Consider the following 20,235-nt stretch of genomic DNA (forward strand, 5'->3'; position numbering starts at 1 on the left):
AAAACCTAACATTAAAAGAAAGGAAATCATTATTTTATGTCCTGGCTTTTTCAAGCATTGGCTGCAGTCTTAGATTTGGTTTCTGCTTAGTGTGCATACACATGACCATATCTACCTACCTTCCTTCTAACTCATCCTTTCCTGTTTCCATGCTCTGCCAACATTGGTCAGCCACTGACCACACCAGTACCCTCTTTGTGCCAGTTGCCTGAGAATTTTGTTTCAGATCTGCAGTTCTATATGAATATTGGGTAGGAGCAGCCTGAGCTTGATAGGTTTGTAGAATGTGATCCCTTTGGAATGAGAACAAACATTGTTTGTATGAAGACCAGTTTGGATATCATGATTACGTATTTCAACTCTACCTGCATCCCCACTTTCTACTCTATGATCAATGGCCACTTCCTGCAATTGCTAGTCCCTGCCAGACCCTGTGAGTTCCAATCAAGCATCTTCTCTTTTCCAAAAATCATGGAGCAAACATATTTTCAGAGATGAGAGAGACACCAGTGTTTGGAGGTTGACATGGGCATCATGTGGGACTACTTCCTCTTCATCCAGGGGTTGTGCTGTGATAGAGCCCCACAAACCAAAGGACCATGGGGAAAACTGCATAGAGAAGTTCAAGATTGAATTTGGAGGACATTAGAGTAAAAGGTGAAACACTATGAGGAGTTCTTTGGTAAGAAGATAGGAAATCAGGTGACATGATGTATTTGGAGAAGTTTGGCGAAAATGAGGTAAGTGGGTGATCCTGAGATAGGAGCCAGAGGTCATCAGTTTCATGGTTCTTCCTGCTACAGGCAAATGACCCTTGGAGGTCAAGAAGAATGGTACCAAAAACACATGCTATCGACTTGTGCTATGACTGAGCTTTTTTTCCTGACCATTTTTTCAGGTTCCTTCTTCCTATCATTCACTTTATCTTCTACATCAGTGGGGCCCCTGGTGATTTAGCCACTCAGAGCTCACCTACACATCTCCGTCTTTCCTGCTCATCTCTGATTCTTGGTCTCATCTCTGCTTCTGTTTCCCTGGTGATGCCTGGTCTATCTTCAAAGACCAGTTCTCCCACACTTCTAGCTCTGAGCTCACCATGTACCTTTATCTCAAGAGAAACCTTATGTATTTCTCTAGGGGAATTTTTAAAGTGTCTCCTTCTTCAGTAATTTCTTAGCCAGTGAATAGAGGTTCTAAACTCTGGCTATTTAAAAAACTCTGGCTATATATAAAAGATACTTCAGTCCCACTTAAACCCATATCTCAGGTCATGTTTTGTTTTATGCACAATAGCAACATCAGCAATAATATTTTGGTGGAGATTAATCTTATAACCTCAAACAGGAAAACTTATGCTATTGTTAGGGACCATGGACCAGGAAGATTTCCTAAATTCTGGACTGAATTGGGTGTTCTATATGCTACATCCCTCATTACCCTCTTACTTGAATATAGATATAAAGTCAGGATGAGATTTTATACAGCTGAATATGTGAGTGAGACCTACCCATAAGCATATTATCTGACTTGAAGACAGTCTGCTAAAGTCTCTCTAGCTTCTCTCACACTCTCCTTATCCCATATTCCACATTGTATTGACCTAAAGAGGTGCTGTGAACCACAGAGCATTGACAAAAACTGACACAATTCTTGTCCATGGCAAGTGAATCAGACTTTGTTCAGAGAAAATAGGCAAATAGAATAAAGAAAAAGTGCTTTTAGGTGTAGCTAAAAAATGAATGTGTAACATTGTATTAGTCAGCCAAAGGGGTGCTGATGCAAAATACCAGAAATCAGTTGATTTTTGTAAAGGGTGTTTATTTGGGGTAGGAGCTTACAGGTACCAGGCCATAAAGCATAAGTTACTTCCCTCACCAAAGTCTATTTTCACGTGTTGGAGCAAGATGGCTGCCAACGTCTGTGAGGGTTCAGGCTTCCTGGGTTCCTTTCTTCCTGGGGCTTGCTTCTCTTTCCTCTGTGAGCTTACTTCCAGGGGGTCCAGCTTACGGTTTCAGCATCAAACTTCAACATCAAAACTCCAACATCAAAAACCTTTAACTCTGTCCTTTGCCATGCTTTTATCTTACCCACCAAAGGGTGAGGACTCAATACTCTACTGGCACAAGAGGTTTACAAAATTACTTAATCAAGTAAACCTATGAATCCAATATAATCTAATATGCCCAGAGGAAAAGATCAGTTTACACACATAATCCAATATTTCTTTTTAGAATTCATCAATAATATCAAACTGTTACAGACATATTTATGTCTGAATATAAGCTTCAATTATTATTTTAGGACAAATAAATGACTCCAAGTCACACTTCTTTCTTTATAAAATAGGCAAAATAAGAGCTATTTCCATAGTTATTTTAAGGCTTAGAAATAATTCTCACTATGTAAAATAATCTTGCATAAAAAGTGGCTTTGGGATGATAGACATATTAGTTATGACCTGCTAAAAAGAGTACATGCTGCAATGAAATGTTATTATAAAATAAAATGTTGCATACATACTTTATGTGTTCATATGTGTCCTATAAGGATATAGCATACTATTAATGATATAGCATACTGTAAGGAAGCACTCGTATTCTACCACCAGGTTGGTATCAGAAAAGGCCAAGTGGGGAAAAGGGACTGAAAAAAAAAAAGAAAGAAGCCTCAGTTGGATCATATATAACAAAGATCTCCATTTATGCTGTTGGAGTTATGGAAAGGACAAAGAGGGCAGAGCTGAAAAATACTTGATAAAATGATGGCTGAAAATTTCCCAATTTTTGGCAAAATATATAAACATAAAAATTCAATAATCTGAGTGAACCCCCAAATAGGATCTTCATGAAAACTTTACATCAGACCACACTGAAATTCGGAAAACTGCTATTTAACATAGTACTAGGCATTCTAGCCACTGCAATAAGCAAGAAAAGGAAATAATAGACATAGAGACATAAAAAGAAGAAATAAAACTGCCCGTGGTTGCAAATGATGTGATTGTCTATGAAGAAATTCTCAAGAACTCTGCAACATAAAAAACTCCTAGAATTAATAAGTGAGTTAAACAAGTTGCAAGATACTAGATCAACTTACAAATATCGATTGGTTTTTTTATTTATTTAAAATGTTGATTTTATTTAGTGAACCTGACTTGAACAACATGATTTGAATTAGCTTCCTAATATTTGAACCCTGCATTAGAGAAACTTACATACCAATTTCCAGACAATGCTACCTCTTCTTTCCTACAGAGAGAAATTACCTGTATGGAAGATGGCAATCCAGAATGTATCCACTCCATGGGCAGAGAAATCCAGGCTGGTTTCCAGAAGACACTAAACCAAGTATGCTTAGTCTTGGGAAGGAGTGGCAATTCCTGGCCACCACATATGGCATGGGAAAGGTGTTCTCTCTAATAATATTTATTTGTTTTATTTTTAATTTCTCATTTTCCTTATATTAGCCATCTCTTAAAAATTAAGATATAAATTATGTATAATAAAATGCATGGGTTTTATGCATGCAGTTAATTGAATTTTGACAAATATAATACAGCCATATAAACAACATCACAAACAAGATATGAAAAAAGATTCCCATTAGTCCAGAGAATCTCCTTGTGCCTTTTTCCAGTCAATCCCTCCCTTTTCTCTTCCAGGAGCAATGTTCTGACTTCTTCCACCATAAATTAGTTTAGGCAGTCCTAGCACTTCAGATAAATAGACATATACTACATATTCTTGGGAGTCTTGCTTCTTTTATGTTCTTGAGATTCATATACATTGTTGCATTTACCATAGTTCATTCCTATTTATCACTTAGATTTCCACTCTATGACATAATATAATCTACTTATCCCTTCTGAACACTTGTGGTTTTTTTACTTTTTATTGTGAATAAAGTAATAAATGTCCTTACACAAGTTTATTTGTTTTTGGAGGTACCAGGAATTGAACCTGGGACCTCATATATGGGAAACAGGTGCTCAGCCACTGAACTACATTCCTCACTGTCCATACTCCCTGAGCTGGATCATCTTCAGGATTCTGGTATAAATGCAGTATGCTTTTCCTCCCAGATATCTCCCTCATCAGAGTCCTCATTTCAAACTGCTGTATTCTTTCTTTACAATATGCATACTTCCATGTTCATTTTTATTGAAAGGAAAGTTGATGTCTGATACCCATTCAAACGAAATATTGCCAATGTCATCTTGATCTGCATTTTTCTCATTATTGAAGCCAAACTGGTCAATAAAATCAGACATCATTTGTTGTATCTGTTAATCAGAAATGGCTTGTTGCAAAGAAGAATCCTGTGTGAAAACCGTTTTCTTTAAAGTCAATTTCATCATCATTGGATGAATGCATATGGCAGGTTGTAACTTAGATCTGCCATATTCCTCTTGTTAGTTTTTCCTAAGGAGCTTGTGCAGAACATCTCCCATCGCTCCCTGACTTCATCTGGAAGATTTTTTATAAGCTCCTGTACGAATGCACTGTTGGGGCCCTTGTCAGTGCTCTGCATGATACAGTTAGCTATCCTTGTGATGTTGTCCCATGTAACCAGGCCATCTTGCTCCCTCAGTCCATTTGTTCTCATTTGTTTACCAGGCTTCAAGTACTCTTTCTATTCACTGACATTTTTGCAAAAGATGTCACTGGTGGAGTCTTGCTCAGCAATTGTGCCATTTTCTCTGTTTTCAAAAGGATTTGCAAGAATCAGTGCAATACAAATTTCCACTTGTGTATACAAGATGTCATTCAGTGTATATTTGAAGAATACATCCAACATGACTCCAATGCTTATTCAATTCCCTAAGGTCCCCGTTCACACCGCTGCTGTGTGTTTGAAGGAGGCTGGATATCAGCCTAATCACATTCAGTCAGGTGTTCCAGGAGGATCCAGGACACCCCAGGTGGACTTCATCACACTTTCCTTGGGTGACTCTAGCAGGAGTTCGTGAACAGATCCAAGTCTTCCTGTGATGACTTCTAGAACACTTTTGTTGACTGAACAAGCTTGATGACTCATGCCTGGTGGAGCCTTCAAATGTTAGACAGTGTGTCTCAAGTAAAGTCAGCAATATCTGGATTGCACTGACAATGGTTGATTCATTTTTCTCCTTGTGGAAAATATTTGAAAGAAGCTGCTCTGTGATTTCTTGGTTTCCTGGAATGGCAAGCAAGGGATCTTGTTCTGTACTGTTCAGAATTTGTAACAACTTGTCACTGCTCAAGCAAATAATTTCACAAAGTGATTGTGATGTATCTGAATGTTGGTCTTCTTCTTGTGATTGATTAACTATTTCCATAAGCCTCTGGATGATTTTCTCCTCATTTAATCAATTCAGCACATCTTGCCTGTGATGTGGAGGCTCAATACACACCAGGAGCCTGAGCAACAAATCCATGATCTCGAAAGTTCCTATGTACTTTATATTAAAGTCTATAAAATCATGTTCCTTTTAAAAATACACAGGGAAACGGACTTGGCCCAGTGGTTAGGGCATCCGTCTACCACATAGGAGGTCAGCGGTTCAAACCCCGGGCCTCCTTGACCCGTGTGGAGCTGGCCCATGCGCAGTGCTGATGCGCGCAAGGAGTGCCGTGCCACGCAGGGGTGTCCCCCACGTAGGGGAGCCCCACGCGCAAGGAGCGCACCCGTAAGGAGAGCCGCCCAGCGTGAAAGGAAGTGCAGCCTGCCCAGGAATGGCGCCACCCACACTTCCCGTGCCGCTGAGGACAACAGAAGCGGACAAAGAAACAAGATGCAGCAAATAGACACAGAGAACAGACAACCGGGGGGGTGGGGGGGATTAAATAAATAAAAATAAGTCTTTAAAAATAAAAATAAAAATACACAATGTGTGAATTATTCTACTGATAAGAATACTTGCCACCTTGCTGCAGAAACTGGCAAGTAGTGGATTCACAGGGGAATCATCTAGGAGGAAACTATATCATTAGCAAGGATTCATCTTCTCCCAGTTTATCATTCATCTGTGAGACAACAGAAGTGAGCAACTCACAAGATATATTTGGACGCTTATATCTGATTTTTTCATCCATGTCTTGAAGTGGTTCTTCTATAATGAATGAGACTAAATCTTAGAGACATTCTACTTTTAACAGAAACTCTGTAAGTTTACAGTTCTGAGCTTTACATTCCTGTAAAACATCTTCCTCATCCATTACCTGCTTCAGTGTTATACCATCCCTTTCTATAAGTGTGTCTATGTGGGATGATGAGTGAAGATCAAATTTCCAAAACACACTGGTCACTCAAACCAAAGTTTAAAAATTAAAAGGAATGTTTTCTGCTCTGTGACTTCTCGCCCATTACAGGTTATCCTGGAAACAGCTGTCTTCCAGTTTACTGCATTAGCAGATTAGCAGGAATAAAGTAGGTTGTGTAACAGAAGCTCTCCTGAGGGTGCCCACCCCATGCCACCGTTGTGCTTAGGTGGGAAACGCACTCACCGACACCATCAGCCAAGTACCCAACATTATCAATTGTATTTTGATGTATTAGCAATAAACATGTGCAACCAGAATTTAAAATACAACGTTTACCTCATCCCAAAGAAAATGAAATACTTAGTGTTTAATTTGCTAAAGGCTGCCAAAGCAATATACCAGAAATGGGCTGACTTTTACAATGGGGATTTATTAAGTTATAAGCTTACAGTTCTGAGGGTGTGAAAACGTCCAGATCAAGGCTTCATCCAGAGATGCCCTCTCCCTGAGCTGCAGCAATGGGCAATCAGGTACATGGCAGTGTCTGTCTCTCCCCTCTCCTCCAGGCCTTACTGCTTTCAGCTCTGGCTTCAGTGGCCTCCTCTCAGCTTCTGGGTTCTGTTGATTTCAGCTTCAGGCTCCCAGGACTTTCTCTCTCAGTTTCTCGAGGTTTCTCTCTGTTTCCGCAGCTCTTTCCCTCCACATTACTCCCATTTATAAAGGACTCCAGAAAGAGGACCAAGACCTACCCTGGGTCACACCTCCCTGAATTAATCCAAAATAAAGCCCCTAATGAATCCAATCCAATCAAAGGGTCCCATACCCACAGGAAAGGAACAATTTAAGAACATACTTTTCTGGGGTCCACAAAAAACTCAAACTACCACACTTAACTGTAAGCATAACAATGTAACATGTCAAGGATCAAAATCTAGGCTTCCTGCCTTGGCTTTCCCCAGCAGTGTTGGGATAGAGCCTCAGTTTTTGTTTGTTTTTTTTTTTTTCATGATGTTTGACTAGAGTAGAGAGGTTATTCTCTAAAAGTTTTCTGTCTTTCAAGGATGCCCCTTTCCTGATCCTTTACCTAGAGAGATGAGGCTTTCCTGGGACTTTTAAAATCTGTGGCCATTGGTGTTTCCTGTTTACCTGCTTTTCCAACATCAAGCCCAAGATTATGGGGCAAAAAGAAAACCCAGAAAAGTCACTCCTGTGTTATGCATTGGGTCCTGAGGTCCTACCAGTCTGCTTTTTTGCCCTACCTTTCAGAATTTTCTTATGGACTTGTATGATGAAAACTACAAAACACTTATAAAAGAAATGAAAGATCTAAATAGACACTGTGTTCATGAATTGGAAGACTAAATATATAAAAGGTGTCAATTCTCCCAAAATCAATGCACAATTTTAACCAATTTCCATCAAAGTCCAAGCAAAATTTTTGTAGATATAGGCAAAATTATTCTACATTTTAAAAGGAAAAGCAAAGCAACTAGAATAGCTAAAACAATCCTGAAAATGAAGTGTGGAAAAGAGAAGCTATCTACCTGATTTCAAGACTTGTATTATAGGTATAGTAATCAACATAGTGTGATATTGGCAGAGGGATAAAAACATAGATTAATGAAACAGAATAGAGAACTCAGAAATGGATCCACACATGCATTTGCAAATCATGTTTGGCAAAGGGTCAAAAGCGATTCAATGTATTTTATTGTACTCTAGTCTTCCCTCTCCATCCCCTTGGGACCTATAGTAACCACTAAGTTTCACTCTTTGAAAAATAAGATTCATAGTTACTTGCAATAATATTGAGGACTTGACATATTGGTCTGTTTTCTTTTATTTGGCACTGCCTCTGTTCTCGAGAGACTCTTGCCCCTCTATCTGAGAACACAGCAGGATTCCCCAAGATGGGAGTTTAATATTTTCTTTTTTATTGTGTGGGTCTCCACCCACTGATATAACACATTATGACAAGATGAACACTCACATATTCCACAGAAGTCTTCCCCTGGTGCACCCTATCCTGTATGCCCTCCCCCCATCTCCAACACCCTGTACCAGTAACACTCCCTTGCCCTATTTGCCAAAAAACCCTTTCCCAGTGTTGCAGTTTTAACTACAGACCTGCAAATTGCCAGAGTTCACCTGCTCCTTCCCCCAACCCTCTCCCCAGTTCCATGGATAGTCCAACCCAACACCCCCAGTCTATACCTCTCACAGGTCAGCAACACTGCACCACTGTCACGCCCATCCACTGCACAACTACACACTCCCACCTTATCATAGATTTTGCCCATATGGTCATTGGCTCACAACCCTCTACTCCTTTTCCATCTCCTGTAAACTTATCTTCCAGACTCTAGCTCTGTGAGTCCACTCAATTTGCTTAATCATATCAGTGTGGTCATGTAATATTTGTCCTTCAGTGCCTGGCTCACTTCATTCAACATAAGGTCCTCAAGATTCATCCATGTTATCCCATGTGTAGATACTACATTCCTCTTACAGCTGAGTAATATTCCATCGTAGGTATATACCACAATTTGTTTATCCATTCATCTGCTGATGGACATTTGGGTTGCTTCCAACTTTTGGCAATAGTGAATAATGCCACTATGAACATTGCTGTACATATATCTGTTCATGTCCCTGCTTTCAATTCTTCTGGGTATATACCCAGCAGTGGGATTGCTGGATCATATGGCAGTCCTATATTTAGCTTCCTGAGGAACCATCAAACTGTCCTCCACAAAGGCTGCACCATTCTACATTCCCACCAGCAGTGGATGAGTGTTTCCTTTCCTCCACATCTTCTCCAATACTTATAGTCCTCTATTTATTTAATAGCCACCAGAATAATGGGTGTAAGGTGGCATCTCACTGTAGTTTTGATTTGCATTTCCCTAACAGCTAATGATGTTGCACATCTTTTCATGTGCTTTTTAGCCATTTGTATTTCTTCTTTGGAGAAGTGCCTATTGAGATCACTTGCCCATTTCTCAAATGGGTTGTCTTTTTATTTTCGAAATATAGGATTTCTTTATATATGCTGGATATTAGGCCCCTATTGGATAGATGGTTACCAAATATTTTCTCCCATTGGGTAGGCTGACTTTTCACTTTCTTAAAGGCTACATACTATATGATTGCATTTATATAGCATTCTCAAAACGATTTAAAAAATTACAGAGATAGAGAACAAATTAGTTGTTGCCAGGGTTTAGGTATGGTGGGGGGGAGGGAAGATGGTGTAGCTGTAAAGCGGTAGCTCATAGGAGAATTTTGTTGTAATGGAATGGTTCTGTATCTTAACTACAATAGTGATTACACAAATATACACAAATGATAAAATGACATAGAACCAGGTACATACATGGTTTTAATATAGTACTATAGTTGAGTGAGAAGTAACCATACAAATCCTCTCTATACTATCTTTGCAACTTCCTATGAATCTATCATTATTCCCCACAAACTCTAAAAAATAAAGCCAACTAAAATTTATTTTACAACATTTTAATTCAACACAGTACCAAATAGAAATTACCCAAAGTGTAATATGAAGAGAAAAGGCGGTAGAAAAAGTAGAACAGCATACAGGAGGTGCAGTACCATATCAAATGTATTAACACGTTTGCCTGTAAAAAGTCTCACATCATGTCTTAGCTTCCCAGCTGTGATCACAATACCACAAAAAGGGTTGGCTTAGCAACAGGAATTTATTGGCTCACAGTTTCAGAGGCTAGAGGTCTGCTTCCTCCCAGGTTCCGTATCTTCTCCCCTAGCCAGTATTCATGGACCTATGAATCAAGGGCTATTACAGAGCATGGCACCACATACTATTACCCATTGTGATTTACTGGAAAATTGTCTGCTTCCTGTCCCTGCCACCTTATACTCTGCTGGTATTCGGATATTAGTTCCAAGAAGGGGAGTACTTTCACCAGGAGACACGACGACAATTCAACCAAATAGGAAGTTAAGACTGCCACCCGGCCACTTTGGCTCCTCAGGCCTCTGAATCAACAGACGAAGAAGGAAGTTACCACACTGGCTGGCTAATTGACCCTGATTATTAAGGGGAAACAGGACTGCAACTATGCAATGGGGATAAAGAAGTGTATGCCTGAAATACAGGAGATCCTTGAGGCTTCTTTTATTAAAGTCAATGGAAACTACAGCAATCCAATCCAGGCAGGACTACTGACGGCCCAGCCCCTTGAGGAGTGAAGGGTTGGTCATCCTATCAGGAAAGAACCATGACCATCTGAGGTGCTTTCTGAAGGGAACAGGAATGTGGGATGGGTAGTGGAAGACAACAGTAATAAATAGCAACTATGACCAGGTGGCCAGTTGAAGGATTGAAGACTATAATCGTTATGAGTGTCGCTTCCTTGGTTTGTTATGAACATGCTTGTGTATGTGTGTATATATGTGTGTCTGTATATATATATATATATATATATATATGTATATATAAAATCTTTGCTCTCTTTCCTCTCCTATCCCCTTATAATATAACATATGTTCTATTAACTTTATGGTATAGTACATAAATTACTGGATACCAAGGATAAAATTGAATATCACCCAAGGACTTGCATCCTCTTCTGGGAAAATGGTTGGTGTGTTTTTCTTTGTAACCTGGTCTGTTATGTCATGTTAGGTGAAACTTATCTTTTTATTTGGAATTTAGGTATAATTTAAGGAGATGTGTATGGGTGCCATGTTAACCAGGGGTGTACTGTAATGGTTAATTTAATTTGTCACCTTGAATAGGTTATGGTTCCAGTTGTTTGGTCAAGCATACACTAGCATGATTGTTACTGTAAGGGTATTTCCTAGATGAATTTGCATCTCTAATCAGTCTATTATATCGATGGCTGGCTGCATCTACAATCAACAAGAGACTGTCCCCGGCAATGTGGGGAGTCTCCCTAGCCAATCAGTTAGAGATCTGAAAAGACAGAACTGAGGATTTTAGAAGTCAAAAAGAAGAATTACAGTCCATTCATTAGAGATAATGCATCTGCATTCATTAGAGATATTGGTCTATAGGAAAACACTTGCCTGCTCTAACATTAGTGAGATATAAACTTCTGCTGTATTTGAGCAACCACACATTTTGGGGCCTAGTTGTTGCAGTAGTTTCGCCCACTTTAATTAATATAAGAAGAAAAAATTTAAGTCTGGGAAAAAATAAATGAAGAATCTAACGATTTGGGTGTTTTTCCTGGACTAGGCTCACAAGAAACGATCCTCACCTCATTTTTTTCCCTGAGGATTTTCATACATATAAGACAGGATCTTATGAAACATTGGAGTATGTGTCTAGAATTCACACCATTTAAATCCTTCCTGCCTGCCCCTCACCCTATCTTTCAGAGCACAGCCTCATTCTCATGCCTCTCTTCTCTTCATATGATAAATCAGAGCATAAGACTGGCCTTTCATTGCTGTTTCACCTCTTAAGTCTATAGCAATCAAATAAAGTTTGATTATCATGAAAGCACTCTATAGAGAGGCTACCATGTGGAAAGTTCTCTTCAAATCCAGGCACTCTGTCTCGTGCTCTTGTACTTCTCTTACTTCAAACTTTATATTCTGGAAAACTGTTATATTGTAGAAAACCAGCCTAAATTATGTTGCTCATCAAAACCTACTCTAAGAAGTAGGGGAGGAAGACCAGCTGGAAATAAACACATGAATCGAGCAGCCTGGACTCTCGGGCAAGAGGAACAACTAAGTGAGCACGAGGGGAAGTTTCTCGGGTCAGTTGCCAGGCTTCCGGGTGAGGAGGCGTCTGCTGTGGCTGAAAGACGCTGGAACTAGACCAGGGGGTAACCAAATATGGGATATTGCTAAGAATAAATAAATTAATAAGAAATGATTCACGGAAGTTGCATTTACGTGAAACCCCAATACTGTATTAAATATTTTCCTCTCTAACCAATGAGGAAGAGAGGCACAGCAGCATCATTTGTCTCTAGCAGACTAAGCCTCTAAGATAGTCTCTTCCAGGAAAAAAAAAATTCATTTAATATAGCAATAAATATACAAAATGCTGAGTAATAAACTTTAGCAGCCATGTGTATAACCCACATAAAAACGCAGACATTTATTTAAGGACAGAAAGAAATTTATCATATAAAATATATATCATGTTCTTGAGTAACTTGTCAATTTCCCAAACAAAATACATAGATTTGATGATGCTTTAATGAGCGTTGTATTAATATAATGTTTCAAATTTTTTCAAGAGTAATAAATATAGAAAAAATATTAGTAGTAAGAAAATGGAGTTGTGAGAAAAGTTGCTTTAATAGACATTTACAAATGATTACAAAGCAAAACAAAATATGTTCATACTGCTACAAAAAGCAGACAGACTACTCTGGGATAAAATTGACTACACAGAAACAGAATTTAATATAGGTTAAGATTAATGAGATTGAGAATTTCATTTACCATATTTCTAGGAAGCTGTTAACCCCTTTAGAAAATTTTGGGATGGAAAACAGAAATATGCTTCCAAGAAGCTTTCATGATACAGGTTTTTTCTCCACTTCTCCATGGTCAGAAGGGCCCATTCATTAGTGGAATGGTCCACTCATGGACTTCTTCTGAAGTCCATCCAGCACTATGTGATAAAAGACCACAAATGATGGGGATTGGAGATCTGGAGTATGAGAGGTCAGGAGACAAGTCTTTTGACATAGGCTTTATCATCAAGACTCCACAGGTAAAGCAGTGTGTTGGTAAAGAAACCATGTGATAATTGCGACAGTTCTAGTGTGAGATTTTTAGAAGAGAAATATATTTTAAAGGAATTTTAAATCATTTTTCTTGGTTTTAACTATATAATCACAATTTGATATTTCTCAAGAAACTATAGTAAAAGAATTGTTTTCAATTATGTATTGGGCAATCTAATCTTGCTTCGAGCTGCAGGTGCCTAAGAGTTACCTCCCGGGAGCCTCCATGTTGCTCAAATGTGGCTAGTTTCTAAGCCAAACCCAGCATGTAAATGCATTGCCTTCCCCCCAGCATGGGACATGACTCCCAGGGATGAGCCTCCCTGGCACCAAGGGATTACCACCAAGTACCAGCTGATTATGTGGCTGGAGAACGTCCTTGAATAAAAGGGTCAATTCAGACCGGCAGAATATCTCAGCCTACATTTAATATCAGGAGTTAAAAATGCTTTTTGACCTTGAATGAAAGGGGGAAATGGAAAGGACAAATGAGTTTATATGGCTATGAGTCTCCAAAAAAGAACCGGGAGGTGATCAGAGGGTTTGCCCTTATGCACAACTCAGCAGAGTCCCAGAGACGGCTAAAGTAGATACAACCCCAGGTATTATTTCTTCTGAGGGCTACAGAGATCCACAGGTTCTATAGTCATGGTAGATGGAGTTCAGTGCCATGTCAGTTGGCCCTACTTTGGAGTTTGTGTTCCTGAGTGTGATGGAGTTGGACTCAGATGTGATCTTTGTTCGCAAGCCTCTCCTATTACTTTTACTGGATCTGTGGTTGGTGCTGGGGTTTAGTGTATGCTCAGGGGACGTGAATCTCTGGACTGTTCATGTGATAGCCAGGCCCTGAGCCTCAACAGACTTGCAACTCCTACCCTCTGATTTATTGGACTTACCCCAGCCAGCTAACAGGGAGGTGAAGAAAGTCAACCACCACACCAGGGAGCCAAGAGTACCTACAACTGCAAACAGGAGAATTGCATCCATCATCCAAGTGGAATCTAAGCACCCTCTTGATGTAGAGGTGGAGCAAATATAACCATCCCAGGGTCCACAGAATGGAGAATAGATGAGGAATGGGAAGAAGAGATGTGATGTAGTTGTCCTGGGTGGTACTGCAGGGACAGTTACTGGACATTGTATGTCCTCCCATGGCCCACTGGGTGGACTGGGGAAGAGTGTAAACTATAATGTGGACAATTGACCAGGTGGTGCAGCAGTGCTCAGAGATGTATTCACCAAGTGCAATGAATGTCCTATGATGATAGAGGAGGTTGTTGCTAGGGAGGAGTGGGGTGAGGAGGTTGGAGGGGTATATGGGGACCTCATAATTTTTTAATGTAACATTTAAAAAAGTAAAGACAAAAAAAAAGGAGGAACAGAACATATGTAATACAATTTAAAAAAATAAAAATAAAAAGAGAAAACTACAAGTGTTGGAGAGGATGTGGAAAGATAGGAACACATCCACTGCTGGTGAGAATGTAGAACGGGACAGCCACTGTGGAGGGCTGTTTGGCAGTTCCCAAAGAAGTTGAATATCAATTTGCCATGTGACCTGTCAATATCACTACTAGGTATACACCCAGAAGAACTGAGAACAGTGACATGAACAGACGTCTGCACATCGATGTTCATAGGGGCATTATTCACATTTGCCAAAAGATGGAAACAACAAGTTATCAATCAACAGATGAAAGGATAAACAAATCATGGTGTATTCACATGATGGAATATTATGCAGCTGTAAGAAGAAATGTCGTGAAGCATCTGACAACATGGATGAACTTGGAGGACATTATGTTGAGTGAAGGAAGCCAGATACAAAAGAACAAACATTGTACAATTGTGCTCTTATGAACTAAATGTGTATTGTAAACTAGTGGAGTTAATAACTAGAATATGGGTCACCAGAAAAATAGAACAAGGATAGAGAATTGAAAGCTGAGGATAAACTTGTGCAGAATTGGTGAAAACGTTGTTTGTTAATCTTTGGAAATGAAAGGAAAGGTGAAAGCACATCACAATGTTTGTTAACTAGCAGTGCAATAATATTATATGTGCTTGACGGTGGTTGAAGGAAAAAGTCTAAGGTCATGTATATTACTAGGAGGACAATGAAAAATTTTAACATGGGACTGTATATCACAGGAAACTCTCATGTGAAATATGAATGTGGGTAATATTGCATATATAAAACTATTTTTCCTTGGAACTGAATAAATGTATGTTAATGTTACAAGATGTTACTATCAGGCCAAAAACAAAAACAAAAAACAACCAAAAAACATTATGTTAAGTGAAAGAAATTGGGCACAAAGTATTACATATTGTATGATTCCTTTTATATAAAATGTAAATATAAATAAATTTATAAATATGAAAAATAAAAAGATACAAGCTGGGAAAAAAAGAACACCACACTGGAACTATTTTATAGGACAGAACAAGTTAACATACTTTCATATGAATTAAATAAGAATATAGTACATAATAAAAAGTTACATTTTAATTCAGTCCAGCGAGGAAATTTGTTAAAGATGGTGTTGGACCAATTGTTTAATTACTTGAAAATTTAAAAATAAAAAGAACCCATATATAAATGCACACACAGACAGTATTGAGATAGAGTAAAAGTTCAAATGTAAAAAAGAACCCCTCAAAATACTTTATGAGACCACTGTATGATGTTATGCATGTTTATTTTGTAAGTTTACAACTTTTACTATACACTTATTGTTTATGTATGTCCATCTATGAATAATTTTCTTCAATAATATATTTTTAAAATATATACGTAAGTGAACATTTTATTGTAAAATGGTGATATGATTTTAAATAACAAAACAAAGGAAGAAACCATAGATAATAATATCAATTCATTAGACGATACGTTTTTTAAAACTTTGTATTTCAAAATTTCATAAATAGAACCACAAGCTACATGGAAAATCAAGAACAGATATTAATACCAATCATTAAGCATTCCGTTAGTGTAAAAAATGTTTAAGACACATTATGTAAAACTTAAATGAACAACAGATATTGTATTAGTTTTTTATTGCTGCTATAACAACTAATACAAACTTGGCAGCTTAAAACAGCACCCCTTTATTATCACACAGTTCTAGGTCAGAAGTCTAGGTGTTGCTCAACTGGGTTCCCTTGCCAGGGTCACACAAGACTGAAGTCAAGACGTTGGCTGGGGATGTGGTTCTCATCTGAGGTTTGGGATCCTCTTCCAAACTCTCTGGCAATTGGCAGAACTCATTTCTTTTTATGACTTGAGTCTCCATTTTTGAGGTAGCTATGAGACAAGGGTCACTCTTGGCTTCCAGAGACTGCTCTCAGATCCTTGCCTCTTGGCCCCCTCCACCATTAAAGTTTGCTACAGGGAATTACCCTCACATTGAATTCCCCTCTCCGGGAAGAATGCAGACCCTTTTAAGGGCTCACCTAATTAGGTCATGCTCACAGGATAATTTCCCTTAAATTCAACTCCACCATGTAACATAACCTAATCATGACTGTGATTATCCCATCATCTTGCAGCTTCCACCCACACTCAAGGGAAAGGAATTTTACAAGTTGTTCACACAAGGGGACAATATTCTTGGAGGCCTTCTTAGGATTCTGCTGGCTGCACTACATACTTTGGTCTCCAATAACCTGCACCCCTCTCAAATCCAAAGTACACTAACCCTCTGCCGAGGTCCCTAAAAGTTTCATTCCATTACAGCATCAGCTCAAGTCCTAAGTCTCATCTAAATCTCATTAGCTCAAGTTTCAAATTCTCATCACCACCATAACCAATTACAGGACCTGGAAGTGTGAGAATCAAGAAGGTGACAGAATGTCCACTTCTGAAGGAGGCATGAGGTAGATTTATTATTAATTAATAGATTATCTAGGTACCAAAAGTGTAAATGTCATCAGATATCTATTGTTAGAGATAGAAAAGAACATGAATGACATTAACAGTCATTTAACTAAAAGAATTGGGTGCTATTTTTTTCAACCCATAACTAATTTCACTGGCATTAGTGAGAACACACAACTGAGAGTGCAACTAATCATGCCTGCAGTGTACCACAACTCCCTCCTCACCAACACAGAAAGAATAAAAATAGTCATTCCTTTTTAAACTAAAATTTTATTTAAGTATGTAATTCATACATGAATATACATAAACAATAAAGTATATAGTAAAAGTTTTGACTATACAAATATGCATAGTCATATTTCACAATATGACATATGACAAAACAAATATGCATATCATCATACAATGTTCCCATATCTCACCCCATCACCAACACCTATACTGTTTTGAAACTTTTGTTACAAACTATGAAAGAGCATCATCAAAATATTATTACAGACTATAGCCCATATCATACATTTGGTGTATTTCCCCAACCCACCCAATTATTACCACCCTGTATTAGTATTATACATTTGCTCCTGATGATGAGAGCATGTTCTTGTATTTGTCCTGTTAACCACAGTCCATCTACCACCACTGGATTCCCTGTGTTATACAGTCTCATTCTTTGTACAGTCCATTCAATGTGTACACCCAGTGGCTGTCATTTTCATCAGAGTTGTACTGTCATCACCTCAGTCAGTATGAGAACATTTTCATTATTCTAAAAGAAAAAATCCCAATATATCCCCTATTGTTGTCCCTTAGAATTGAAATAATATCTACTTGGCATTATAGCAAAATATATTACTGTTAACTATCATCTATAATTTTTCCACGTATCGTCATATTCTTAGCACTCTGTAAAATAAGAGTATTTGTACATTTATACTATTAACCACAATTTTTATCTACCACCAAAATCACTAAACTGTACATTCCCTAGATTATTCTCTATTTTCCTTTCAATTTACATTAACATCCAGACTCTCCTTTATAGCCACCATCACATTTATAAATCAGCAGTGTTAGTTATACTCACTATAATGTGTTGCTACCAACTCTATTCATTTCCACACTTTTACAATAAACCTTATTAATGATGCTACATACATTAAGCATCAACTCCCACTCTCAACCCATATTCTATTTCCTAGTAACCTATACTTCACCTCCATGAGTTTACTCATCGTATTTAGTTCATATTAGTGAGACCAGACAATATTTGTCCTTTTGTGTCTGGTTTATTTCACTCAACATAATATTCTCAAGGTTCATCCATTTCTTCTTACAGCTGAAAAGTTTTCCATTGTACGTATATACCACATTTTGCTTATACATTCATTGGTTCTATATTTGTGCTGGTTCTATATTTTAGCAGTTGTAAATAATGTTGCTATGAACATCAGGATACAAATGTCAGTTCATGTCTTTGCATTCAGTTCTTCTGAATATATTCCTAGTAATGGTATTGCTGTATCATACATTCATCTTCTTGAGGTACTGCCAAATTATATTCCACAAAGGCTGCACCATTCTACATTACCACTAACAATGAAGGAGTGTACCTGTTTCTCCACATCGTTTTTAGCACTTGTAGTTTTCTGTTGTTGTTTTTTTAACAATGGCCATTATATAAGGTGCAAAATGGTATCTCATCATTTTGATCTGCATTTCCCTAATAGCCAGTGATATAGAACAATTTTTCATGTGATTTTTGGCCTTTTGTATTTTCTTTTCTGAGAAATATCTATTCAAGTCTTTTGCCTATTTTCTAATTGAGTTGCTTGTCTTTTTATCATTAAGTTGTATGATTTCTTTGTATAACATGGATATCAAACCCTTATCAGATATATGATTTCCAAATATTTTCTCCCATTGGGTAGGCTGACTTTTTATTTTCTTGACAAAGCCTTTTGAGGAAAAAAAAGTTTAATTTTAAGGAGGTCCCATGTATCTGGTTTTTTTCTTTTGTTCCTTACACTTTGGGTGTGAGGTTTAAGAAACTGCTGCCTACCACAAGATCTTAAAGATGCTTTCTTACATTATCTTCTAGACGTTTTATGGTTGTAGCTTTTACACTTAGGTTTTTGATCCATTTTGAGTTAATTTTTGTTTGAGGTGTGAGATAGGAGTCCTCTTTCTTTCTTTTGGTTATGGCTATCTGGTTCTCTCAGCACCATTTGTTGAATTCTAGCCTGCTCTGGCCCAGGTGGGTGAGCTTAACAGCCATGTCAAAAATCACTTGACCATAGAACGTAAGGGTCTGTTTCTGAACCATCAGTTTGATTCCATTGGTCAATTTGTCTAACTTTATGCCAGTACCATGCTGTGTTTGTTTTTTTTTTCACCACTGTAGCTAAAGTCAGGAAATGGGAGTCCTCCAACTGTGTATGTCTTTTTCAAGACATTTTTGGCTATTCGGAGTCCCTTATCCTTCCAAATAAATTTGATAATTGGCTTTTACATTTCTTCATAAATTGGGTAGAACTGACACCTTACTTTTATTTTGTCTTCCAGTCCATAAACTCGAAATGCTCATCCTTTTAAGTCTTCTTTGGTTTCTTTTAGCAATGTTTTGTAGTTTTCTGTATAAAGTCCTTTATGTCCTTGGTTAAGTTTATTCCTCAATATTTGGTTATTTTAGTTGTGATTATAATCAAATTTTTTTCTAATTTCCTCCTCAGATTACTTACCATAATATATAGAAATGCTACTGATTTTTTGCATATTAATCTTGTATCCCACCACTTTGCTGAACTTATCTATTAGTTTTCTAGTAGCTTTATTGTGGATTTTTTAGAATTTTCTAGATATAGAATCCAATCATTACACAAATAGCAAAAGTTTTATTACTTCCTTTCCTATTTGGGTGCCTTTTATTTGTCTAGCCTAATTGTTCTAGCTAGAACTTCTAGCACAATATTGAATAACAGTGGTGACAGCGGGCATGCACGTCTTGTTCCTGACCTCAGTAGGGAAAGCTTTCAGTCTTTCACCTTTGAGTACAATGCTAGCTCTGGGTTTTTCACATATGCAGTTTACCATCTTGAGAAAGCTTCCTTCTATTCTTATCTTTTGGAATGTTTTCTATCCAGAAAGGATGCTAGAATAAGAAAAGGATGCCCACTCTCCCCACTGTTATTCTATTGTGCTAGAAGTTCTAGGTAGAGCAATTAGGCAAGAAAAATAAATAGAAACAACCTAATAGAAAAGGAAAAAATAAAACTTGCATTATTTTCTGATTATACGATCCTATACTTAGAAAATCCCAAAACAACCACAACAAACTATTTGAACTTATACACAA

The 20,235-nt window shown here is 37.9% G+C and overlaps 1 protein-coding gene and 1 pseudogene across 1 annotated transcript in view; both read right to left on the reverse strand.

Moving 5' to 3' along the window:
* LOC101435064 (HLA class II histocompatibility antigen, DQ beta 1 chain-like) overlaps positions 1 to 20,235 on the reverse strand; it is a 56,938-nt gene that overhangs the window by 18,242 nt on the left and 18,461 nt on the right. The window lies entirely within an intron of this gene.
* On the reverse strand, positions 3,928 to 6,272 carry LOC131272992 (serine/threonine-protein phosphatase 6 regulatory subunit 3-like; annotated as a pseudogene).

The sequence above is a fragment of the Dasypus novemcinctus genome, chromosome 11 (genome assembly GCF_030445035.2).
Source record: "Dasypus novemcinctus isolate mDasNov1 chromosome 11, mDasNov1.1.hap2, whole genome shotgun sequence".
In the NCBI taxonomy this organism is placed as follows: domain Eukaryota; kingdom Metazoa; phylum Chordata; class Mammalia; order Cingulata; family Dasypodidae; genus Dasypus; species Dasypus novemcinctus.